General features: G+C 35.0%; 1 protein-coding gene across 1 annotated transcript in view; it reads left to right on the top strand.

The window, feature by feature from the left end:
• Window positions 1–10,897, top strand: part of LOC310899085 (uncharacterized protein) — a 91,430-nt gene extending 80,533 nt beyond the window's left edge. The window contains exons 12-13 of the mRNA XM_083835066.1: window positions 9,780–9,914; window positions 10,757–10,897. The gene's annotated coding sequence lies outside the window, so the exon portion shown is untranslated. The remainder of the gene's footprint in view (window positions 1–9,779; window positions 9,915–10,756) is intronic.
• Window positions 10,898–12,324: the final 1,427 nt, after the last annotated feature.

The following is a 12,324-nucleotide window of genomic DNA, read 5'->3' as shown; positions in this document are numbered from 1 at the left end:
TGTTGGCCTCAATACATTTTATGTTCCCAAAGTCATCAAGCAGCAAAAGTTTCTCAAACTAGAGTGCAGTGTCAGTGCAATTTTTTTTATATCTCTACAGTGCTGTATTTGTTGTATGTATTGAGAGACGAATTTTGTCTCCAGGTAAATCAATGCATCTTTTCCCACAGGTTTATATGTAAGTGAAGTTGAGTATTCATTTTTTGCCCTTCTGTTAAGAAGGCTTAATTAACAGAAATTTGCCCTTCTGTTAAGAGGCTTAATTAACAGAAAATACTTGAGTGTGTTCACTGTTGCATTTTCAGTTTTGTCCTTATCAAGAGCTTTGTCCAGTAGTTCCAGTAAACTGATGCATTTCTGAAGCATTGCGAATGTATTTTAAACCTGCATTCTAACATCCTAAGGACTCCTAGTGTTAGTGATACTATTTCTACAGTTGTAATAACTGTTGGTAGACTTTCTCTGTGAAATTGTATTTAAAAAAAATGTAGAATATCTTTGTCCTGATACGAAGAGTTTTTGACAAGTGCAATATCTCAACATTGAACTTTTCTGGTACTAAGCATTTTTTTAGATCACGCTTTTTGCTTCAGAGTACCCAAAACTATATCCATCGTAATGAAGTTGCTAAGCCAGTTCATTTCTCTCTTGTTTGTATGCAGCATTCTTGTAATTGGATTTTGTGTAGAAGACTACAATCACTAGTCAGACACTTTATTTGAGCAATTTTACACTTCTCTAATTCTGAATCTATCGAACTGTGCATATGTAACAGTGCTAAGAATTCTTGAGGTTATCTTTGAATGCCTGTTAATGCCCTAAATGGAAAAACTGCAAGTGTTCTAATTTTCTAGAAAGAAAGTCCCCTAGTAATATATTTTATAAAGAATTAAAAAACTATAGACAGTTATTTTCTGTTCACTCATTTGGTAATTTGTGGATTTCTTCATGCTGTACAGCTTGTTTAAAAAATGTTCACACTTTGAGCAATTGCACTGATAAAGCACCAAAATAACTACTTACTGCCATCTTTCATTATTTTTCAGTTTCATTTTGCTATCATTACCTCATTTCTCATTGCTGTGTAGTCCAATACTATATAGTAGTTCTTTAGGAGAAAGGGTACTAGCTTTCAAATAGGTACAAGACCATTTTTATCCCTAATATTTACGAATATGCCTATTCTGTAGACACAGATAGTATGTGTGCGTAGCAGATAATTAGTTATATATCTAACAATTCATAGTGCACGTATACTATTAGTGTCTGTATAATGTTCTATTTCTGCATCATATCACAAGATAAACTGCAGGAGCAGTACTGCAGCCACAAATTTATGGTCACATCATAGAGGCTTTGAAGTGGTTACACTGATAGGTAGTTGTTTTAATAATTTGAAAACTTATCTTCTACATGTTGAGAGCAAAGATTCAACAGTAGTTATTCTAAGAGCTTTTCTGATAAGTTGTTATTGTATAGGAAAGGCATTAAGTCTTTCATTTAATGTTTGGATAAGAGGGTATGCTACATTCAACAAGGGTTTAAATAATTTATAACGTATTTTTATGCCTTGAAAGTGACAGGATCATATTCAGTGATAGTCACTCATCTCTGGAAATATTTTTTTTGTTATTAGAACTAATGAGAGAGTTTTTACAAAAACAAACAGATTTATCTCTGATCTCCTTTTATCCTAATATGTAATGAATTCTGGAAAAATAAAGTCACCTATATGAGATCAGAATCTGATACTAGGATTAGGCTTGTGCAGAAATGTGTTTTACTCCCAATTAAGCTTTGTGCACAGGCTGTTGGAATGCAGGATTGTACTTATGATGCTGTAGGAGAAAATCTGTGTGCAGGAGCCAAAAAGCACTCCTCCTCACACAAGCCAGGCAGAGGTATACCCAGCCCAAGTCTGCCATTGTATATTTCTCCTGTCCTTGAAGCAACATCAAATGATCAATGTCATGCAGAAAATCTGGGACCCTGGAAGGGCTCCAATATTGTATTTATAAAGGCCAGTAAGATCTCTAAGTCAGCCTACATTCAGGTTAGATCCCTGGGGCTTCACTGTATGAAACCGTGTGTCATTCAGCTACTAACAGGGGTGCCTCGAGCATGGGTTAAGGAAAATGCTGTATTGTAACCTGCTCCTAACATACACAGCTTCCAAATTTTAATATTAGAGTGGCTTTGGGAACGCTGGTACTGAGGGCTTGATAGGTGAAGTGAACAGTCATGAGAGAAAGTAGATTGACTTGATTGTTGTGTAGTCGTCTGTTTTATTAACAAGGTCTATACAGCACAAATCTTCCACGTTTCCCATTTCTCTTTCCACATCTTGTTTTGCAGCAGAGATAACACAGTAATGCAGTTTCCTATTCTATGCTGGCCTATTGCGTTTAGGTACTAAAAATGCTAATTAATGAGCTTTCTTTCCATCCCCTCTTCCTTTGTTAAGCATGCAGTAAGCCTGCCAGAATCATATAGTACTTAACAAATGGGCACGTTAAGAATTAGCTTGTATTTTCAGGGTCAGTTTGGAGAAAAAAAAATAATCTTCTTTATGTTATGCCCTTTCAAATTGCACTTGAGGAATTTTCTGGGTCTTATTTTGCTCTCTTGTCATTCAAATTCAAAAGGCTTTATTGAAAAACTGATATGAGATTGTTGGCTATGTTTGTTAAGTGTGATGAGAAAGACACACAACCCTGTTGGGCTATATAGTTGATTATGTTGTTGTTTGTTTGTTTGTTTGTTTCCCATGAATAAAATTAAGTGATTACACCTAAAATGAGTTCTTAATTATCAAGTTACAAAAATGATTGTTTAACTTATATTGGTATTGAAACTAGGGACCAAAGGTACTAAATTTAGACCTACAAAGTTTCAGCTCAACTCCTGAACTTAAAAACTTCGTTCATTACGGTTTGAATGTTGGTATTGAAATCAGCAGCAGAAAAACAATAGAAGATTACAAACTCTGTTCAAAGTCCTACCACTCATCCAGGTGGTCTGCAGAAGAGGACAAAATATCCCATCACATTAGAGGATGTTACACTTGGGAGGGTCTGCAGTTCTAGTGGCAGAACTGTGTAAGATTGAGTCCAATGAGCATTATATTTTCTTCTCCAGGTCTTAGTGTTTTCTGTTCAACGATACTGATGTTTGGTTTTAACAGCATAGGAAACATTGTTTTGTGTGCTACACTGTAATAGTGCAATTCTAATAGCTGAAACCTGGTTAAGATGAGTATATGCCAGTTTTTGTTCAAGACTTAGCAATCTCCAGGACTGTCCTTTTCAGGATTTTCTTTAATGTTAGCACAAGGCTAAATGGAAAGTCAGAACATCATGTATCTGCCCTCCCTGTGGGTGTTTTGCTACCATGGGACTGAACTGCAGTTTCACAGACTGTTTTTCCAGTAGTTAGCAACAATCCACATGGAGCTGTAAGAGCAGTATATAGTTTTTGTTACCCAGGAGGTCAGGTGGTAAAATATCCCTCAATGCCTTCCCCAGTGGGAGAGACTTCCTGCATTTAACCTGATTCAGTGGCCTGTGCTGAAAGAAATCTAAAATTTGGCATTCTCATTGAGTACTGTTGCAATACAAGCCAAAAGATTTTAGTTATGGGGCCTGTTATAGAATATAATGAAAACAAGACTGAAATTAGCTTAATCTAGCTAGAATCAAAGGGACCTTTTCAATAGGTAAAACAGAGGGAGAACAGTGATTTAATTGTTGGACCTGGAAGAATTAGGAACAGTATCACAAAAGGAAGGCTACAGCTGATGGCACCACTGATGATGGGTGCTTGCAATGTAATCGAGCCCTCGGTGTTTTGCATGGCAATAAACTAGAACTAAGCTATTATATTCAAAAGAATATGTAACTGCAACCAGAAGATAGCCATAAATTCTAAGATTACTGCACAGGATATTCAGAGCTGTCTGAATAGCTGTTTCTTGTTTGATCATAACCAATACACAACATAAATGCCCCAGAGAGCGTCAAGGGCAGCTATAACTTTGCTCTAACTTTGTACTTCAATTAGTAAGAGAGAGGTTTTTTATTTCCCCATGGTTTCTTTTTTCCCCACTAACACTATGAATATCCAACTTGGCCTTGTTAATGTTTGAAACTAGGATGTACAAAGGAATACAAATATGGTGTATTATGGTATGTAAAATTTGAGTATGTTCCATCAAAGGAAGGTTATTGCAGTGGTGCTTATAACAACTTGTTACAAAACTTGTTTTTTTATAGTAGTTATCAATCTCTGAGATTATTTTAGTGAGTAAAAAGTAATTAATTCTAATATTGTGAAAAATATTTATTTTGTGTAATAGATTCCAGAGCAGCATGAATATGGGGGTGAACAAGAAGGAAGTGTCATATTCAAAACCAGGATGCATCAAGTAAACTACACACACATCACAGGAGAAAAAAGTACACTAAAGAAATTGTACTGACTAGAAAATTGGGGTTGATGCACTTGGAGAGAGTATTCTTAGCTAGTTTCAGAAACTCCGAGGGAAACTAGCACTGTTTTTTGGTTTTTTTTTTGGTTTTTTTTTTTTTTGATAATGTATTTTGAGTAAACTGGCAAGAATTACAAAATGGTATATTATTCCCTAAAATAAGGATATCAGAGAGATATAAAAAACAAACTTCCTTTTAAAATGGTTTTCTTATATTTTATGAAATGATAATCTTAAAAACATAGGTAAGACACATCTGGAGTGCTGTCCAGTTCTGGTCTCCTCAGTACAAGGGAGATATGGACATACAGGAGCTAGTCCCATGAAGGGCCACAAAGATGGAGGTTTGGATCACCTTTCATATGAGGAGAGACTGTAGAAAGATGAGAGACTGTGCACTGCCACTTGCTGCTCCCTGGAGAAAGTACGTTCCCTCCATGACTTGCTGCTAAATTATAATACTTCCTGAATTCATAGAGTAACTTCTTGACCCAGCAACTGCAATGATTCAGTTGCATCATATTACACAGCAGGAGCCTATATTGTACTACCTCTTTTTATGTGACATGGTTTTGAGATATCAACAGGATATAAAGTTCCAACATTAACCCTTGCACTATTTTCCAGTGTAAAACAGCTTCTATAGTAGATTGTTCTTGTTTTCTCAAGACAAATCGCAATTGCAATTCCAGATTTGTTGAACAGATTTTCATCTGAAATCCTAACTATCCTAAGGAGGAATAGCAAATTAATGCTTTTGTATTTCCAGCTCTCTGACTGTTGTACTGCTTTCAATCATTAGTCTTTGTTAACAGAAAGGTACAGTTTACATCAGTTTAAAAGTTTACAGGAAAGAATTGCAATGAGGCAGGCTGATTCATATTGTGTTGCTTTGGTTATAGAACTTTGATTTGATTACTGAGTTAAGATCTTCCTAAAAGGTATGATAATCCGTCAATGCCTTCAGTGGAATATAAAAAGCAATAAAACCTTGGAAGTCCATGAAAATATCTGTACAATAAAATAATCTTTCTGTTTAATAGTTGAGGAGGTTATATTGCAAAGGCAGTCTGCTCTAGGTGTGCCTGCTTGAGCAGAGTGGTTGGACCAGATGACCTCTAGAGGTCCCTTCCATCCTCAGCCTTTCTGGGATTCTATGATTATGATTTTATTAGTTTCAAAATGTCCTGAGAAATTGAAAGACTAAACTGGAGTGGTGTTTCAGTCTTGAAGAATCCAATACACAGCAAGATTAAAATTAGATAAGACAATGTGTAATATGATATTTAGTGGTTGATGTACCTCTCAATATTTACTTATCGTGTAACACAGAAGTTCTTTTACCATACCCCAAAGGAAAAACACTTGAATATGACTTGCTAAAGTTGACCTTTACTTACACATAGTGACTTTTACATGGCAGTATTATGATAAACTGACTCTAGCTTCAGATTTATTACTCAACCCTGACCTTTGGTTATATTAGAATATTGCTTTCAACCAGACTAAATAATAATGTCTTTATGAATGTAAGGAACTGGCAGATCCGAGATGTCAATTGCCAGCTCAATTTTCCTTTCACCTGGGAGTACAGCATGTCATAGTGCTTTATTGATCTGAGAGCCATTAGAGTTCAGTGTTATAATTCTTCAGTTTTCCACACCGTGCAGTATAGTGCACAGTAAAAGAGATGAAGCGTGAACTGGAGCATGACTTCAGTTATGACTGGCCACAATTTGGAATGTCTATTTCACCAGAAATAAATGTAATTATCTTGAAATTAATTTTCTTCCTAAATTGAGACTTGTAGTCAATTTTGTTAGAAAAGGTATTAAAGAATCTTCCCAAAAGTATCATTGTATCATATTTTTAATATATTCTGGAAACAAACTGTTTTTGAGATTTAAGTGCTTAATTTTGTTGTTATTAGAATGCTTAAAACAATTGCATTGATAGAACTGCATTATGTTCCTTTTGAGTACAGTATAGTAAAATGTTTTGATTTCATGATTGGGTGTAATATTCAAAATGAAAGATGTCATTTTAATGCAAACAAACTTTTTGAGAACTTTTTAAAATAAAAGTCAGTGATGCTGATATATTTTGCTGATATGTTTTGATTTAAAAAAATCAGTATCCACTGATACAAATGATTTGAGTAGTCAGAAAGTTTTCAATCAGCTGTAGGTTAGAGGATAATAATGAATAAACACACCTCCTTGTCACTTCAGGTCATCAAACATGAGAAGAACAATTCCAGTATAAGAATGTCTTTCAAAGTGATGCAGCGGCTTTGTGTGCAATTGCTTTTCAGATAGTGACTGAAATCAGGGGGATTTTAATTTTAGAAGGGACTAAGATTATAATCCTGTAGAAAATTACGTTATTAAAATAATAATGAATTTACTTAACCTCTACATAAAGATTAAAGAGTTTGGCTTGCTATTATTGCTATTGGTGCCAGGGTTATTCTGCATACTTGCCTGCTAGCATTCAGTTCTTAGCTAATTTTTTCTGTGTTCATAAACTCATTAGTTGTTATTGAGTCTTAAAATAGCTATATCATATGGTACAGTGCTGCTATATGGATGAAGAGTGGAGCAGATTATTTTTCCTTTCTAAGAGGTTCTGTATCTTTTCTAGTGTAATGTTTTAATGGTTAATTTGCAGATTAAGCTATGTTGTCTCTTTCCAAGTTATTTTGATGTATTACTGTTGACTGGAAATATAGTTAGTAAATGGGTAGGTATCTATAATATAGAGATATTTTAATGAGACGTTTTCTGGAAAACACGTTGAATTTTTTATTCTTCCTGTGACATTTAGTTAGTAGTAGAAAAAGAAAGAAGAATTAGTACATTACTAGTAGCTAGATTAGCTTTGTGTAGCTCTGAGGTTTAGTATTTCTTTTAATCTAAATACATGTTGATATTTTAAAAACATTTTTAGACATTTAAAATGCCTAAATTTTAGGCGCTTAATTATTTTAAGAGTACACTTTCTTTTTGTACTCATGATGAATAGAAACGTACTTTAAAACAGATCAGCCTAATAAAGGAGGTGATAAGTGAAATAAAAAACATCAATATTGTCTTGCAAATAGTGTCTTCAAAATTCCCATTCGTAAAATCTATTTTTGTGTCTATTATACTTGAAGATGTGCATAAGTACTGCAAGTAATGTTTTACGCTTGTAAAGGTCATCTTTAAAACTCGCTGCTAGTCATTCCAGCATCTCAAGACAGCTTCTTCAATCATCTTTCTTTAAAATCAGAACTGCTTGCAACAGGTACAGGATTTCACTAGTTAGTTGGAGGTAACAAAGTTACCTATAAAATGTTCATGTTACAGCAGAGGTGCTTTCTGCAAACAAATTCACTATATGGCACTTTGCAAGCAGCCATCTGTCAGCAAAAGGCTTATAGAAAAAAATCCCACCAACTATTGCTTATTTAATTTGACTGATTGATCTGATGAAGCCAATACAGCAGAAGCAGTTCTTTACTGCAAGCACTCTAAACTTAATCTCACTTAAGGGGGTGGGGGGGATGGGGGATAGAAAGGGGAAAAAAATGGAAAAAATTCAATTGTCATTTTCAGCTTTTTAAAATACTCTGCATCTTATTTTACAAAACAAATACTTGTTCCTATTATGCTGCAGGAAATAAAAACACAACTTCTCTCTAGAAATTACTGCTTAGCTTATTGCTATTTTATGAGCATTTCTTCCCCCTGACTGAGAACATAGTTTAATTGCTCAATAAACTTGCAAGGCTTTAAGACAAAAAATCTACAGTAAAATTAAATGAGATTTAAAAAATGTATGCTAAACAATGTGTCAGTTCATTACTCCAGTTCTGGTGTCTTTGAGAGCTGAGAATTAGAGGGTCAGGTTCATTAAAACTTATACTGATGTCAGATGAAGTTGAGGCAGCATTTTTACCTCACAGAAGGTATTCAAATTTAGCAAAAAATATCAAAAATATTGTGGAACTGATCGCTACTGGAGATGTGAGCTCTTGCTAATATAAAATACATGGATTTTATAAGGCAATGTGATATTAAATGTAAATTGTTAATCATTCCACAATCCTGGCCAGGATTAAAACATATTGACAAGACAAATATTATGACCAGTTTTACAAACATTTGCTTTCTTATATATATATATTTCATTGCCTGTCAAACATTTCATCTTGCATCACTAGAGAGTCTAAAATCACTTTCTTCTAATGCTAAAACCAAATGGACTTCATTATAATGAAAATAGCATACTTTATTCTTCATTATTTTTTGTTTTGCCGTTAACCTTTGTATCTTTCCATGTGTTAGTTATCTTTGTCCTGCAGGTTGGAAAAGAAAGAATTCTGTACTGATAAGCCTATATTCAGTAACAAGATAGACTCACTGTCCCTGGCCTCATCTCCAACCACAGGGTCAGGACTTTTTCTTTCAGGTTTTAACACTGAGTCTTAGGTATACTTTTTGTAAGAGGAGTGTAAATCTTCATAAGAATATGCATAGCAGAATCACTGAATCTATCACAGTTCTCATGATCAATTATTAAGTTTAGATTCCATTTTGTGGCTACTAGTTGCCACAACTAGTGGGTCTGAAATCATCTGTTAGCACAGGGAAATTAATGGCCCAGTGTTGCAGCTCCTTAGCACAGAAGGTCTGTGGACTTGAATGGGAGTTCTCAAATTGTAGCTGAAACATAAAAGTTTTCATTTTGGATTGATCCTGATGCATTTTGTCCTAGGAAATCTTTCATTTTTATATATAAAGAAGTTGTAGTTATTTATTTTTTCTAGCTACTTGAAGGGTCTTCAGAAAAAAAAAAAAAGTATTCCTTGTTTTGTTCTTAAATCTGGTACTTTTCATGAAAAACAGGCCTAATACCAGGACGCATTATGTGAACATTTAAAATGTTCTCTGCTTTGTTCTCTCTTAGATCCAAGTTTTGTTATTTGTGTACAAAGACAACCAGATCCTCAACAATACTGAACTTTAACTGAAAAGTCCAGACCAGAGTTTAGAGAAACCTGTATATTCTCCCCACAAAAGTAGTTGTTGCCAATAGTTTGTATGATTGACCATGCGTGTACTTTTCTTACCTTATGTTGCAACCAACAATATGTCTGTGTTGTGAAAGATTGGCTGTTTTTTGGGATGGATCTCCTACCCTTTCACCTGACAGTCAGGTTCCCTTTAACCAGCTCTCAAACATAATTCCAACTAGACCAAGGCAGAGCAATAACCCAAAGCTTTCTTCTCTTTTCTTTCTTCTCCAGGTTCTCCCTGATGATTGACTGGCTCACTGCAGACAGCCTGAGAAGTTAAGAAATGTACTTTTGATCTTTTTGTAACATCAGCGAAATGAAATTAGCGGGAATAGTTTTAACTTCACAATTTGCTGGAAGACAAAGGTATGATCAAGCAGTGTAGGTCACACCTGGATGGATCTGGTTATGGGAGGACAGCCAACTGCCAAATTTCAAGGAGCATGTGGTGGCAGACTTGCAAACCTTGTGTCAGCTAACAAGCTGACTGAAAGCTATGGTGATGTTTTTGCTTTGAGGCAATGAAAGACTCCTTCAGATCTATGCAGGCCAAATCCTTTCACTCTTTACTTAACCGTTGTTAGTTGGATCAAGAGCCTTTCCTAGCTCTCGATAATTTGTTATACAAGAAGACACAGTTTATGACTGCTGCTGAAGTTGTAGACAGCTGTTGAATGTCAGTTAGTTTTGCATTTTATCTGACCCCAAGTGGGTCAAATATGTATTAGTGTAAGAGTACGTGATTGTACTGCATGAACCTGGGTGGATATGTATACCTTCCTACACAGAACTTTTCCTAAGAAATTCTCTATGATTTGTTGAATGAATTTGTCTTGTATTTCATTATTGAGAATTTCTATTTCAAGTATTTTCTGAATAATCTTTGAATAGCTCATCGTTCTACCAAAGACACACTTTCACCTGCTTTCAAGTCTTTTAATTTTTTAACCTGGAAAGCTTCACTGCAAAAGGTCAAAGCTGTGAGGAACCTAAGGCATTGTGGGAATTAACATCTTCCATTCTGATAACATCATAAAAGTAGTGCACTTATCCTTTTTGAAGGAACATTGTAAATTTTGAAATTAATTGACTGATTTTCCCACAGTGTCATTTTAGGAAACAGAATCAGTGCTCAGTCTGAAGCATTTTTTCCTGCTTTTTAGCACATGAATTATAATGATGTACTTTGGTATTTTTTTGCATTTTAGGAAACAACAACCACCAATTGGAAAGAGCCCTGCTGCTCTTCAGGACATGCAGGAATTAGTAGACAGAAGTGGAAGAAACTTTTTTTTTTCCTCTGACAGGACAACTGGATCAGAGACTGAAGCAGGGAAAGTACGGAAGAGGTATCTATCTTTATCCCAGAGCACTAAGGGAGATGATTCTTTGTTCTTGGTTGTTTTGTTTTCTGTAATTAGAATATATTTCTCAGTCTGGATGCTTTCAAGTTGTAAGTGGCTCGGGATGCACATAGCAAATTATTATGCTGCTGGTCTATATGAGAAGCTTTATGAGCCATTCTATATCCTGATTTGTTAAAGGAAAATAAAACAGCAAAAAAAGTAGCTGAAAGGTACAAAAAGCATTGTTGCTTTGTTTTTCCTATTTATGAAGCACTGAACTGTAGGTTACTCTAATGACAGCTTGTATTAATTTTAACAAACTTGAAAATCTTGCTGACTAGTCTAACATTTAGGTGCTTTTTCATTCTCAATTTCTCATCAGCCTTTAGCTTTCTGCTGGAGGCACCACATTTGTTATGTTAGTGTAAATAGCTAATTACAAGCAGTGATGAAATGAAACTCCACCACTGATAAAGCTGAGAGGCTTTTAAAAGCTTCATCCCACTCAGTTAAAAATAAAAGAATTGATTTAAATTAAAATACATGGATTGTGATCATACTGGGTTTATTAATACAAAACCCATTTTGGAGCTGCTTGCTAAATAGCTCCAATTTTGTTAGAAAATATTGTTTCCTAAAACTAGCATTTTCTGGTTCTTGCTCTCTACTTACACACAAACAGTGGAATTTGTCTTCCGAAACTACCCGAGGGATTTGAGGATTAAAAAAAAAAAAAAAAGAAATTAATGCCTCTTCTCACAGATTGTTCTTTAACTAAAGGTTAAACTGTATAACAGTTGAAACTCTGGTGATCCTAAGTTGTCTGTTGGAGGTGATCTTTAGCCTTTTGTAAGCAGAACTTTATTTTGCAAAGACACAGGGGACATCGTAGAGTAGATAGGGTATGAAGCCTGATGTCTTGTATTGGAGAGCTGAAGAAGAGAATACTTATTACTGTGGGAACAGGGCACAGCAAGTTTCTCCTCTTCAGTTAAGTTTAGGAAATGGAAAACTACTGGTGGTTTATGTGGATCCTTAACCAACAACTGCATCTACTGCTGCTACTACGTTTGTTTATGCCTAGGCAGAGTATACTTTACATGTGGCCTGTGAACACTACAGCTCTTAATGCTTTCTTTGGCCATTTTTTCATATTTCATTATCCTGTATGAAATTCATTCTGGGAGCAGAGGATCACATGAGAGTCATAGAAGTTGTCAAATTCAAACCTAAATGGGACATGGATTATGTGCTGGCCCTTCTCCAAAGATGAATTTTACCTTTTTCTGCACGAATTTCTGACTTTTCTTCCATTGCGTGAGACCTCCTTTTTCTCTTCATCTCTCCTTGATTTTTTTTAGAAATTGATATATATATATTAATGTTTTATTAAAGAGTGTGACAAGAATGCTGACAAGAAAATAATGTCT

The sequence above is a fragment of the Anser anser genome (assembly GCF_964211835.1).
Source record: "Anser anser genome assembly, chromosome: 4".
In the NCBI taxonomy this organism is placed as follows: domain Eukaryota; kingdom Metazoa; phylum Chordata; class Aves; order Anseriformes; family Anatidae; genus Anser; species Anser anser.
This window is presented reverse-complemented; position numbering and strand designations above follow the sequence as displayed.